The 14,762-nt window shown below is 43.7% G+C and overlaps 1 pseudogene; it reads right to left on the bottom strand.

Moving 5' to 3' along the window:
• Positions 1-1,121: 1,121 nt before the first annotated feature.
• Positions 1,122-7,369, bottom strand: LOC101725429 (transcription factor 20 pseudogene; annotated as a pseudogene).
• Between the last annotated feature and the right edge of the window lie 7,393 nt (positions 7,370-14,762).

The raw sequence follows: 14,762 nt of genomic DNA, 5'->3' as shown, positions 1-14,762 counted from the left end.
ATTGTTTTTTGAGTGTTGATTTTCTATCCAGCTACTCTACTGAATCTGTCAATTAAGTCTAGAAGTCTTTTGGTGGAGATTTTTGGGTCTTCTATGTAAAGTATCATATCATCAGCAAATAATGACAGTTTAACTTCTTCCTTTCCTATATTTATTCCTTTTATTTCATTCTCTTTTTTAATGGCTGTGGCCAATGTTTCCAGAACTATATTGAACAATAGTGGTGATAATGGCCATTGTTGTCTTGTTCCTGATTTTAGTGTGAAAGTTTTCAGTTTTTGAAGATTTAGTATGATGTTGGCTGTTGGTTTTCCTTTTTCTTTTTTCTTTGTTTTACAAGGTTAAAATGAAGTTTATCATTTTTTTGATTTTTTGATTTTTTTGTTTTCAGTTTTTTTTTTTTTAAATAAAACTGTTTGTGAAACAGCTATTTTATCCCCATGGCAGAGTGACCCCTGAAAGATGCACTAACCCCTTCTTAAGGCCTTAACATGATTTTTTTGTATGTTTTTCTTTTTTTAAAACTCAAGATATTTAAAAATTATACAATTACAAAACAAAACATAAAGAATCACAAACCCTGGGGCTCTGTATCTGAAACCCCCCTTTTCCACTATAAAAATGAAAGGAAAAAGACAAAGTGTGAAGTGGGTGCTTCTGGTCAGTTTAACCCACCCACACAGTTCACACTGACACCCCTCCCATCACCACCTGTTGCTGTGGCAGAGGGCTAGACCTTCCATTCCACGGGTCCCCATGGGCCAGGGCACTGCTGCCTGGAATGTGCTGAGGACAGAGGTGGGCCCATCCCTTGACTTCATCTGCTGCTGTAGGACTGTTATCCCCACCTGGTGGAACCAAAGTGATCTCACCAGCCAAGCAACCCAGGACACAGCCATGACCTTGGGACATCTGCCAATTTTATCCCCGAAAAGATAAAAATTTTAAAAATAATAAATAAATAATGTTTTTGGAAAGGAAAAAATTTATTTTTGTGTTTAAATATCACCCCCCTCCATACTTCTGGCAACCTGGCCTGCCCCCAACTCCCACCCCTAAACCCTTCCCACTCTTGAGACAGGTCACTGACAAAAGGATGGTCTGGGTGTGGCCTGTCTGTTCATTTCATCCGCAGTCTAGTGCTCTCTGAATTGGTGTGAGAGGCTGAAGATCAAAACCACCCCCCAATCCTTTATGAGATGAGTTTTTTCAGTTCAATTTCACATTTAAGTTTCACTGTCACTGGAACAAATTTGGAGTTAACTAGATAATTTTAAAATAGAATCAAAAGGGATAGCATACCTTTCATTTAAACAAAGTATTTCCAGGCTAAAAATAGATTTATATATATTTTTTATCCCTTCCTTTATTTCCCCCTTCCCTATCAACCCACCCTCCCCCTCCCCCCATTGTCACTATGGAGATTGTGTCCATGGAAACAGCCATTCCAACATCTTGGGTCTTTCTTTCCTATGGTGTCACTGATTTGAGTGATGTGAGAAAGTAGGAAGTAAGTGCTGGCTGGGCAGGCATGCGAGGCAGGGCAGGGTGGGGTGCGGCTGACGGTAGGACATTTCCATTCCATCATGAGTGTCTACCACTTATCTCCACAGTCTAACCTTGTGCTTAGGGCACCTCACTGAGAAGTTCTCCTTATGTAGCAAACAATCATCTCTCTGGCTATTTCCAGTGCTTCCTGCAGGCTGTAGAGCTTGCTGCACACCAGGTAGATTCCATTGGCCCAGAGAATACAACCTTCATGGACCCAAAATTCGTTGCTATCAAGAGGTAGTTCAGGGATTTGTAACTCTGGCTTGGGGCCACCTTCTGAAGTGGTGGGCAAGAAGGGCTTTGTGTCCAAAACAGTCTTTTCACTGCTGCCCTCAGTGGCTGCTTTCTTACAAGGGAGCCCCCCTGGACAAGGACCGAGGGCCTCCACCACAGTCTTCTGAGTGGTGGCGCCGCTTGAACCTGGGGTGTGCGGCCAGGCTCCTCTGCTCCTTCTGCTGCTCCTCTTCCTTCTCGGTGTCTGTCTTGGAGCCATTTGAAGCACTTTTGTGCCAAACCTTGACTTTGCTCTGCATTTCTGTGGCCCTCTTAGGAGTCAGATTCTTTGGGAGAGTGGCTGGATAATCTTGGGGATAAATGGGTCCAAAGAGATCACCCATGTTCTGGTAACTGGCCCACTCGCCACACAGACAGCAAACCAGGTGCCCCATAACAGATGACTCCATCACCACAGGCCCCTGCAGCATGAAGGAGGAAGCTGGGAGCACCTTGCTTTCGGTGCTGCTGGGGGGAGGGGTCAGGGACCTTTGACCTTTCTGACTCCTCACCAATTTGGTCTGTTCCTCTTCTTCAGCATTGATGATTGTACAAATGGCTCCAACTTCACACTTATTTACTACATGGATATAGGGGTAAAAAGACTTGTTTTTGGCATCAGTTTTATCCAGTGGCTGGGTGGCATACTTTAGCTTGATCTCAGGCTTCTGGGGTTCTATGATGGGAACTGCTTGTTTGGTTTTCCGTTTCCTTGGTTGGGCCCCAGGCTTCCTTCTCTCTCTCCTTTGCCTCTGTTTTTTGGCTTTGGCTCTCCATTTGCAGAACCTTCTGGTATCTGAGGTGGCTGGGGAGGCAGGGGTGGTGGCTGTTGCTGCTTTTTTTGCTTATTCACACTGCCAATGGGTCTCCCCTTCTTCTTTCCTGATGGGAAATATCCCTCTGGGGGGAAACTCTCTTGTTTGGGTGAAATGGTCACTGTTTCATTCTCCTTCTCTTCAGCCTTGGGGTTTGCCTTGGGGGCCAATATGCCCACTGGAGCTACATTCTTTGAGTCAGGAAAGATTAAAGGTGCTGCCCCACCCAGGGAACCATCTGGTCTCCCTTGGTTATTGCCAGGCTTCTGTGAGGTCGTGGATGTCATAGCACCAGGGGGTTCCTTTTCAGCAGGAACTGTCTCTGGGTGTGTATCTGCCTTTGCTTTGTCATCCCCACTGGCATGCCACTCTTCTGCAGACCTTCCGAGAGGCTTTTCAATGTTAGACTCCTGGCTGGCTGGACCCACTAGGTCAGACACCACCTCACCTTTTCTCTTCTCCATCTCGGCCTCCTGGGCAGCCACTGTGCAGCCTTCAGGAAGACCACTCTTTAGAGACAGTATGTCATCCAGCATCACTGTGTCTCCCACGGCCTCTGCGCTGTTTGTAGATGCACTCCTCCTGATATTTGGGGATGTGATCTTCTGAGCTATAGCTTCCAGTTTCAATCCTCGTCCTTTCCGTGGGGGGAGTATTTTGGTCTTAGCAGGCCTTGTGAGGGTAACAGCAGGGCAGTTTCTATTATCTGAGCTTGGAAGGTCCTTGGAGGAATCTCTCTTAGGGATAGACTTGATATCCTGACTATGAGAGAGATGTGCATAGGAATTGAAGGCTTTATCCATGCCTTCTTTTGATGGGTGAAGGAGGAGCCCTTTATCTTCAGTGTTACTGTTCTTTACATCTTGAGACTGTCTCTTACTGGGAATGGGAGAGATAAAAGAATGGAAAAGCCTCCACATGATTAAGAGGTTCTGAGAAGAATGGTTTTCTTGGCCGGGAAGCCGCAGCATTACATTACTAGGTTTCGATGACTCTGTAGACTCAGCTAGTCCATGCCCATCAGTCTCATGGGGTGGTCCGTACCTTTTCTGACTGGACGTTCCTGGAGGACCACTGCTTTTGGCCGGAGAAGTTTGCCGAGAGAGATCCCAACAAGATTCTTGTAACTTCTGGGAGCCATGCTTCAATTCCATGCCTTTGTTAGGCAGACTGTCACTAGACAAGAGGCAGTGCCCAGCTTCCTGTGAGCCAGGGTCATGGTAAGTACCTACTGGTGGGCCATACATCATACCATCTTTGTTATTTTTCAGTGGGCTCCATACTCTGTCAAGAAACTGCTGCTGTTGTGGGCTCTTCCGAGATCCCTCCTGCCTGTGCTGTGCAGCAGCAATTACTTCCTGAGCAGAACTGCTGCTCCAATCTTTATACTGCTCTTGATGCTGTTGGTACATCTGTCTCTTATAATGGAGCTGGGAATTCAAACCTGTGTTAGGATCCCCATAAGCATGAGCCCGAGTGTTTGTGTGATATGCAGAAGTCAGGCTTTCTGAGTTGGGAGAGAAAGGAGCATGTAAAGAGCTTCTGTTGGCCCTCTCTGAAAAAGTCATGTGTGGGTTCATGTGATGAGGGTCTCCTCCCGGGCCTCTGCTCCTCCCAGGAGACATCTTCAATTTTTCTTTGAAGTCATGGTACTGAGAAGGGAACCAACCCCTCATAGCCTCCTGACTACCAACTCTGGCAGGGACCCGCCTCATTGGCGTGGGTCTGCTGTCTTGGGGGCCATATTCTGAAAGGGAATCATGGGCTGCTGCTCCTGGGCTGGCATTGCCACGGTAAGATTCATGCTTGATGCTAGTGGGATGACAGTGATCTCCAGATTTCTTGTTGTTAAAACTAGTTTGGGATTTGGGTAGTTCAAAGTCTTCCTCTTTTATCTGCCTGCTCTGGAATTTCAGCTTTGTTTCCATGGACACCAATCCACCTGGAAGAATGATGGACTGACTTAAACTTTGGTTGAGACGTTCATTCCTCCCAATTCTGGTATCGGCACCCATGTGCCCCAGTGAGTGAGCCCCTGGTTCCCTGACAATCTGTCTTAGAGGAGAAATGTCACAGATCACTGATCTCCTTTCAGAGAGAGAGCCCCCAGGCTCATGAGCTGATGATGAAGGCTCTATTTCAAACTTTCTGGGAATTGGATAGTCAGCCAAATTGATCTGTTTCATTTCAGGAACTGCACTGCTTGACTTCCTTTCCCAGGGTCCCCAGTGGGGGTTTTCTAACAGGGCTCCAATGCTTTTGTTCAGAAGGCCCCTGCTAGCTAATTCATTGGTTTGACTAACTAGGACATTGGGCCTCGAGGTTCCTTCCAGGCCACCAGCCATCCCCTGATGCTCCTGAGCACTCCTGGAATACCCCCTGTCAGGGTGGTGGTGGTAACCCTGAAGCACTTCCTGCAGAAGGCTGGGAAACTTCTCATTTCCACCCTTTCATCCCCCATGGCCAGTGAAGTCCCCCTTTGCTTGCCCTGTAGGATACTGAGGAAAGCTACTGACATTTTGTGGCACAGCTGACCCAAAACTCTCGTTGTAACTATAATGCAGGCTTTCAGGAGACTTGCTGGGCTCAGTCCTGCCTGTGAAACCAGGGCCCCCTGTGGAGTGGCCAGTCTGTCCATTTCCTTCTCCGTTGTGGTTGGAGCTGCCATCACCATTCTTGTTTCCTTTGCTCCCTCCTCCTGGAGGCTCTGGCTGTGGAAGTGATGTTTGACTGGATTCCTTTGCCCCACTGTTGCTGGGTGGCTGTGGAATGGCTGCAGGCTCATCCTCTGGGGAGTCTTTATCCTGTCCACCAGGCTTTTCTACCTGATCTGCCATGGCTTCCCGGGACACAATCACCTCAACTGTCTTCTTGTTGACTTTTGGGTTCCCCTCAGATGACAGTGGGGTATCCTTAGCACCTGGTGAGGTGGCCTCTTCTCTAGCTGCAGGACTGGCACTCAGTCTCGGGGCTCATTCTGAGTGCCTTGTGCTGGTGAGGAGCCAGCTTTCTCTGAGGTTCCACCCTTATAGGTGGTGTCAGAGCTGGTACTCTGGGCACTTAGCTGCCTCACTCTCTTGCCTTGGTCCTCTGAGCTGCTGGAGCAGCCTCCGTCCAAGGACTCTGACATTGGAGACTTCAGCTTCTCCTCAGGCTGTGAGGAGCCTTCTGAGTTTGTGCAGCTGTCTGCCTTCTTAGATGATGAGGAGGGCCTCTTGGAGGTCTTTTTCTGAGGTGTCAGGGCATCAGAAAGCAACATGTGTTGGACAGTATTAGGAAGATTGGCCACTTGCATACTCAGGGCACTCAAACTACTCAACCCAGGATCCATCAGCCGCTTTTCTGGCACCCCTTCTAGCCTGAACCCTTTGAAGCCTGAAGCATGAGAATTAGGACTGGGCATCATCGATGGAGTTGGACTGAGCTGAGGCATTAACTGTAAAATTCAGTTTCTGGAACCCATGGGCACACTGCCTTGCCCACACTGAAGATTCTCCCCACTCTGCATGAGAGGAGAGGGGGTGGAGCTGCAGGTTGGAGACTGAACCAGAGGCAGCTGGAGAGGGATTAGAGATGGGGCTGAAGTTCTGGTGAAACTGCACGGGGGACCTCACAGGAACCTCGGGCTGGCGGTAGTGCCCCACCTGGCTTTGAAGGGGCAGCTTGGTGGCAGCATTGGTGTACTGCATCACATGCTGAGGGGGATGTTGTTGCTGCTGCTGTTGCTGTTGCTGTTGCTGCTGCTGCAGCTGTGGCTGTGGCTGCGGCTGTGTTTGCTGCTGCTGCTGCCCCTGCTGGGTCCCTTGTGGAATCTTTGTCTGTTCAAAATTTTTCATAGATTGAGGCTGACAGCTGTAATTTGATTGGGTTCCATAAGCCTGTGCATTAGAACCTACATTATGCCCTTCATACTGGGAGCCAGCATTCACACTGTAACTGCCATCATAGCTCTGTCCAGACTGGCTGAAACACTGTGGTGAAGGGAAGGAGGAGGAAGAGGAGGAAGAAGCAGAAGACTGGTAGTGTTGGCCAAACTGACCCACTCTTAACTGGTAGCCAGAAGCAGTGGATGGCAGAGTTGAGGTCCGCTGCATTGGCTATAGATGGGATGAGCCGGAGGTGGGCTGGCCAGTGGCTTGTGGCAGAGGTTGATGGGGCTGGTAAAGCTGTTGTCTCAATTGCTGTACTTGCTGCTGCTGTTGGCTAGAAGCCTGCTGTTGGTACTGAGCACTCCCAGAAGAGAAAGGCCCTGTGTAATCCTGCTGATAATGAGACACACCACCAAGGGCAGAGTGCTGTGCTTGAAACTGGCCTACATGACGCTTGCTCCCATACTGATTGCCAAAGCTGCTCCCCTGGGGTGGTCCATAGCTCTGCACAGGCCCAGGAGGCCTTCACTGGGGAGGCTGTGGGGTTCCTGTTGCCACGGGGTCTTTGTTGCCTGCCATGTAGTAAAAATCTCCAGCCTCTTTCCTGAACCCCTGGTACCCCTGGTGACCAGAGGTCTCACTAGCCATCACTGCAGCAGCAGCAGCCGCTGTTCCTTGTCATCTACCACCACTGCTGCCACCACTGCCACCACTACTGCCACCTGCACCCCCAAAATTCTGAAACATCTAGGCCTGATGAGGGCTGAACTCTTCTATCCAGGATGAGCTGTGTACCTCCTGTGGGTAGCTCTCCTGGTTTCCATGGTAACTACTTTGCTCTCGAAAGGGAAAGGACTGCATACTATTCAGCAGCACAGCAGCAGCCCAGGCTGTTGGTTTTTCATAGATAACCTTAACCAGGTTGAGATAAAGACCTTCTATTCCAATTTTCTGTAGGGTTTTTATCATGAATGGGTGTTGGATTTTGTCAAATGCTTTTTTTGCCTCTATTGAGATGATCATATGGTTTTGTCCTTGGCTCTGTTAACATACTGTATTACATTTATTGATTTACTGTTTTTTGGTACCGGGGAATGAACTCGGGTTCTTGCACTTGGGCAGCAGGCGGTGAAACCACTGAGCTAAATCACTGACCCTGATTTACATATTTTGAGGCATCCTTGCATCCCTGGGATAATTCTGACTTGGTCAGGGTGTATGACCTTCTTGATTACCATCTGTATTCTGTTTGCCAGTATCTTGTTGAGGATTTTTGCATCTATGTTCATTAGGGAGATTGGCCTATAGTTCTCTTTTTTGGTTGGTTCGTTCCCTGGTTTTGGAATCAAAGTAACACTTGCTTCCAGGAATGAATTTGGAAGTATTGCTTCCCTTTCAATTTCAATGATGAATTTAAAGAGTAATGGCAATAGTTCTTCTTTAAATGTCTTGTAGAATTCAGCAGTGAAGCCATCAGAACCTGGGCTTTTCTTTGTTGATAAATTTTTAAGTACATTTTCAATTTCATTCATTGTAATTGGGGTGTTTAGAATTTCTATATCTTCTTCATTTAACTTTGGTAATTCATATATATCTAGGAATCTGTCCGTTTCTTCCATGTTTTCCATTTTATTAGAATACAGTTCCTCAAAGTAGGTATTGATGGTCCTCTGGATATCTGCTGGATCTGTTGTGACTTCACCATTTTTGTTCTTAATTGAATGGATTTGAGCCTTTTCTTTCCTTTTTTTTTTGATAAGGTTGGCTAACGGTTTATCAATTTTATTTATTCTTTCAAAAAACCAACTCTTTGATTCATTGATTTTGTGTATCATTCTCTTAGTCTCCATCACATTGATTTCTGCTCTGATCTTTATAATTTCCTCTTGTATGAGCTTTGGGTTTGTCATGCTCTTCTTTTTCTAGGAGCTTGAGGTTCAGCATTAGATTGTTTATTTAAGTTCTCTCTGTTTTCCTAATAGGGGCATTCACTGCTATAAATTTCCCTCATATAACTTCTTTCATCATGTCCCATAGATTCCCATATGTTGTACTGGAATTTTCATTTACTTGTAGAAACTGTCCGATTTCTACTTGAATTTCATCTGGGGCCCATTGGTAGTTCAGGAGAGTTATTCAATTTCCATGTGTTTGTGGGGGTTTTGCTGTTTCCTATGCTATTGATTTCCAATTTTATTGCACTACGGTCTGATAATATACAGGGGATAACTTCAATTCTTTTACATTTACTGAAACATGTCCTGTGAGCTACAATGTGGTCTATTTTGGAGAATGACCCATGTGCAGCTGAAAAGAATATGTATCCTGATTTTGTGGAGTGGAACACTCTGTAAACATCTATTAAGTCCATTTGTTCAATAGTTTGGTTCAGTTCTAGAATTTTGTTATTGACTTTTTGCCTAGATGATCTGCCTATTTGTGATAGTGGGATATTGAGGTGCCCCACTACAATTGTGTTAGTGCTTACTTGGTTTTTCATGTCCATTATTTGTTTTGTATAGTTGGGGGCATTTGTATTTGGTGCATATATACTTAGGATTGTCATCTCCTCCTCTTGGATTGTTCCCTTGACAAGGATGTAGTGACCATCTTTGTCTCTCTTAATTAGTTTTGATTTGAAATCTACTTTGTCTGAAAATAAGATCACTGCCTCTGCTTTTTTCTAGGTTCCTGTCACATGGAGAATTGTTTCAAGCCTTTTAATTTCAGTCTATGAATTTCCTTTTGAGTTAGGTGTGTTTCTTGTATACAGCATTTTGTTGGATTTTGCTTCTTAATCCATTCTGCCAGTCTATTTCTTTTCATTGGTGAATTGAGGCCAGTAACATTGATAGTTATAATTGATAAATACTGACTCATCCTTGTCATGATGTTTTACTCTTGTTGGCTCTTTTATTTTTTATTTTTCCCCCTTTTCCTTTAGTTTCTTGCCTTGCTTTGTGGCTTCCCGCTGCTGGGCCTCATGGAGTTGTGACCTTCATTGTCTTTTTGTCGGATATTTGTTAGAATTGTTTGGAATGCTGGCTTGGTGTTCATGAAATTTCTCAGGTGTTCTTTGTCATGTAAGTATCTAATTTCTGCATTGATTTTGAAAGATAATTTTGCAGGATACAACAGACTAGGTTGGAAGTTATTTTCTATTACAGCTTGAAATACTTCACTCCAGGTTCCCCTTGACTTGAGGGTTTGTGTTGGGAAGTCTGCTGTGATTCTGATGGGCTTTCCTTTGTAGGTAATTTGTTTCTTTTCTCTAACTGCCTGTAGGATTTTGTTCTTCTGTTGGGTTTCTCGGATCTTGAGTGTTATATGTCTAGGTGTACATTTTTTTTGATTGTGTCTAGTTGGAGTTCTATATGCCTCACTTATCTATACGTCCAATTTTCTACGTCTGTCTGGGATGTTTTCCACTATTACTTCTGTGAACAGTTTTTTAATGTCTAATGTATTTTCTCCTGCTTTTTCATGGACTCCTATCAGTCTTATGTTATTCTTCTTTGCATCATCTAGCAGCTGCTTCATTGTTTTTCATGGTCCCTTACTATTTTGAAGAAATCTCTGTTTTCATGGTCACTAACTGCAATCCTGTCTTCTATACCTGATAGTCTATCTTCACATTCCCTTAATCTGCTCTACATACTCTCAGTGGAGTTTTAATCTTCTGGATATCTGTTTGAATCTATTTCATGGATTCCATTTCTTTCTTATGCTGGGCATTCATGGCTTCCAGCATGGTTCTGAGCTCATCTATTTTTTTACCTGCTTCTATTCTAGAGCCTCTAATCATGTCTTTCACTCTGCTCACCATCTCTGTAGTTATCTGGGAAATTATTTCTGTTTTGAATTTTTCTCAAGCCTCATTGATCTTTTTTGTTGCTTCTTGTGCTATCAGTTCAGGGTGTCTAGGTGTTTGATTATCATGTTTTTCCACCTTGTTTCCCCCAGAATTTGCCTTTGGTGGGGTGGAAGTCTGAGTTTGTACCTTGCTTAAATGTCTTCTCATTTTTGTTCTTGGTACTGTTCTTGGTTTAATTCCTGGGTTGATACTTCAAAATTGTTTATTGTAAATATCTTTGTTTCTTGTGTTTAGAACCCTTGTGGAATGATTGCTTCTCAGAGGTGTCTTCCAGATATAGCTGGTCTTTAGGTTTTGAGTCTTTAATGACTCTGAGGCTACCTCATTTTTTTTATACCAGGAAGGCAATCACAACACCTTGGCCCAAAAGATATAATCAGCAACACTATACCATCAACTACAGCTTAGAAAGTGACAATTTGTGGTAGTTATTAATCTATCACTTTTAACTGTGTGAATTATATCAAGATTGAGGATCAGCCCAACATATGTTTATAGTGAATAAACTCTTCAATATAGCAACTTTACCCTTCAGGATGGGAAGTTTGAAGGAGTTGGGGAGGGAGGGATAGATAGGTAGAAGGATAGGGAAAGGTTAGCAGTGAGGCCAGTGGACACAGGAAGATCACAAAAACTCTAAGAAACTGTTGAAGAGGAGAGGAAAAAGCAGAATGAAAGAACAAAGACAAGAACAGAACAAGCTAACAGCAATAGGGAGGCTAGATATTGTATTTACTTTCCTTTAAAACTAAAGACAATCAAGAGAAGGAAAAAGAGAAGGAAAAAAAAATGAAGAAGAAATTCAAATTAGGGCCAGAACAGGAACAAAAATGGAGATGAAGAACAATATGGGACAGAAAGACAATGAGAGACACAGAAAAAAAAAAGAGAAAAGAAAGATGAGAAAAATAAAAATTTGAAGAGTAGAAAAAAACAAAAATTAAAAATAAGAGAAAAATTTTTTTGCAAATAACAAAAAATAAAAATGAAGGGCCTCCTTCAGGGTATGTCTCTGCTGTTACAATAGACAACATGGGCAGCAGTGTGCAGATATAAGTCAACGAGTCTCAGCAAGCCAGTAGCAGACCTGTGACATTCAGGCAGATTTCTGGCTCCAAGTCCCAAGTTGAGCTCCCTGTCCTCCTGCAGGGTTGAACTCTGCAAGGTTCTACTGTAGGTTCCAGCTGTCTTTCCCCTGAAGATAGTCCAGGTTCTGATGAGAGGTGAGGATCCCTCCAACTTACCAAATACAGTGGTCTTGTGTGCCTTTATTGCAGAGATTCTGTTCACTTTTCCAGTGGGCTTCAGTTTTCATTGAGGAGCTTGAGAGAGGCCCTCTTTCTGTTGTTCTCCACTGCTCTATCTTTTGGCACTCCGGAAAATGGCCTTTAAGACCCCTGGTGCCTCTGTAGTGTGGGACCAGGTAGCAGAACAGCCAGGAGGGCAGAGGTGGGGTGGCGGTGGGGCTTCAGGAGCCCACGTGGCTAAGCTGGTCACTGTGGGTGGGGTGTGAGGATGGAGTGTGGGGGGTTCCATGATGCTGGGGTCCTCATTGAGTGTCAGCTGGTTGTGGTGGGGAGAACTTGGGGATGGAGCAGGGACTCCACATATTGGTTGATTTCTTGAAAGCAGCCATTCTTTCTGGGGTGAGATGGAATCTCAGCATTGTCTTCATTTGCATCTCTTGAATGACCAGTGAGGTTGAACATTTTTTCATATGTTTATTTACTGCTTTTACTTCTTTGTCTGAGAAATGTCTGTTCATTTCAGATGCTCATTTTTGAATTGGGTCTTTATATTTTGGGGGGCCTGATTTTTTTGAGTTCTTTATATATTTTAGATAGTAGACCTTTATCTGAGGAATAGTTGGTAAAAAATTTTTACCCACATTGTGAGTTGTCTCTTCACACTGTTGGTGGTTTTTCTTGCAGTGAAGAAGCTTTTTAATAAGATGAGATCCCAGTTGTTGATTCTTTGTGCTAGTTTCTATGCTACTGAGGCTTTGTTTATAAAGTCTTTCCCTGTCCCAATGTCTTTGAGGGTTCTACCTAACTTATCTTCCAACAAGTTTAGTGTTTCTGTTTTAATATTTAGATCTTTAATCCACTTCAATTTTAACTTAGTGCATGGTGAAAGATAGGGGTCTAGTTTTAATCTTTGGCAGGTTGAAATCCAGTTTTTCCCACACTATTTATTAAAGTGGCTATCTTTCCTCCAGTGAGGATGGTTGGCATCTTTGTCAAAGATGAGTTAGCTGAGTATGACTGGAGTTGTTTCTACATCTTCTAATCTATTCCACTGATCCTTGGATCTGTTTCTTTGCCAGTACCATGCTGTTTTTATCAGAGTAGTTTTGTAGTATAGATTCAAGTTGGGGTTTGTGATACCCCCTGCCATGTCTCTGTTGCCCAAAATTGCTTTTGCTATTCTTGGTCTCTTCTGGTTCCAAATGAAATTTTGGATTGTTTTCTCTAGTTCTGTGAAATGTACTGTTGCGATTTCAATCAAGATTGCATTGAATCTGTATAGCAGTTTTGGAAGTATGGCCATTTCTACCATATTGGTTCTTCCTACCCAGGAACAGGGGATGTCTTCCATTTTCTTATATCCTCTTTGATCTTTTTTTCAAAGTGCTGTAGATCTCAATGTAGAGGTCTTTTGCTTCCTTCATTAGATTGATTCCTAGATATTTCATGTTTTTGGATGCTATTGTGAAAGGAATTATTTCCCTAATTTCTCTCTCAGTGAGTCTGTTATTTGTGTACAAGAAGGCTATTGTTTTTTGAGTTTTGACCTTATATCCAGCTACTCTACTGAATCTGTCAATTAAGTCTAGAAGTCTTTTGGTGGAGTTTTTTTGGTCTTCTATGTAGAGTATCATATCATCAGCAAATAATGATAGTTTAACTTCTTCCTTTCCTATCTTTATTCCTTTTATTTCTTTCTCTTGTCTAATTGCTGTGGCTAATGTTTCCAAAACTATATTGCACAGGAGTGGTGATAGTGGACATCCTTGTCTTGTTCCTGATTTTGTCATGAAGGTTTTCAGTTTTTGACCATTTAGTATGATGTTGGCTGTTGGTTTTTCATATATAGCCTTTATCAAGCTGAGATAAAGACCAGGTATTCCAATTTTCTGCAGGGTTTTTATTATGAATGCATGTTGGATTTTGTCGAATGGACATAAAGCTAGATTTAAATGCCAGCTCTGAGTTACCTTGATTTACAGGGACCTGGGAAGGCAAGATCTAGCTCTGTTCCAAACCTCAGGGAAGACCCTAAAGGTGGGATGACCAGATTTACTAATCGAGGTTGGGAAGGAAATATGCTTTAGGGATCTCCTTGAAGAGAAAAATCAGAACCCAATTCTGCCACAAGAAGAAAATAACAATGAAAGATAGCTTTGTCTTAGTCCAGTAGGAAACTGAGACACTGTCCAGCATCCAAATATAATCCTAGGTCAGAACCCTGCAGTACTTTGAAACTTCCTCAGGCTGACTCCACAGAGCCTCTGCAGCAGGAAACCAAGAGAGGTAACACCCCCTAGTGGTAGACAGTGCAACAACTGGTTGGCACCATGCCAGAGTCTTGGGCCTGGTTCTTTGCCATCCAGTTTATCAGTCTCTTCTCTACACAAGGTCATTTGAGGAAACCTGTGGAAATAGGTATGCAACAAAAAAGAGACAGAGGAAGAACAACTGTGAATAACAAGAAGTGAAAGAAAAAAGTAAAAGTAAGATGAAAAGCTTTATGTAGATATGGGGGCAAAGTGGATATTTCTTGTTTCCCCTAACATGCTTGCATTCCTGAGTTGTGGCATCTCCCACCTTGCTTTGTTAGACTTGGCTCAGGCCTAAAATTGGTGTAACAGAGAGGGACTTTTGTTAATGTGCCTCAAGCCTGATGAAGAGATGGCTCTTTTGGCCTCTCTTAGCACATTGTACTTGGGATACCTGCTAGTAGGACTATCTATAAGCAGGATCCTGAAGAGAAAGTTTACAGAGACCAAGTATCTTTAGGGGTTGGGGTGGGTGTAGAACAAAGAGCAAGTTTGGAAAGGCACTTTTTCCCTGGTGAAAGCTGTGGGCCTATGAGGAGCCTTGGGGGCCTAAATAAACTGAGGCCTAGTGAAGAACCAAGGAAGAAGGAAACAAACAGCAGGGGGCCTCTGAACATCCATTTTTTCTGGGAATCTTTTAACATGAGAAGTTACTATCAAATCTGAACAAAAATCTCCTGTACATTCTTCTGGACTTTCCATATGCTCAAATGGACTATTATAAAATTGTTTAATACTAGACTTTAATTCTTCTCACTTTCATAAGTCAGGTACACACCTGTAATCCCTGGGATTAGTCTGAGCAGTCAGGAGGATCGCCA

Source organism: Heterocephalus glaber, unplaced genomic scaffold (assembly GCF_053883595.1).
Source record: "Heterocephalus glaber isolate CG9 unplaced genomic scaffold, H.glaber_assembly_v1.0 deba00001442, whole genome shotgun sequence".
Taxonomy (NCBI): Eukaryota; Metazoa; Chordata; class Mammalia; order Rodentia; family Bathyergidae; genus Heterocephalus; species Heterocephalus glaber.
The sequence above is the reverse complement of the archived record's forward strand: the minus strand, read 5'-3'. Positions and strand labels throughout refer to the sequence as shown.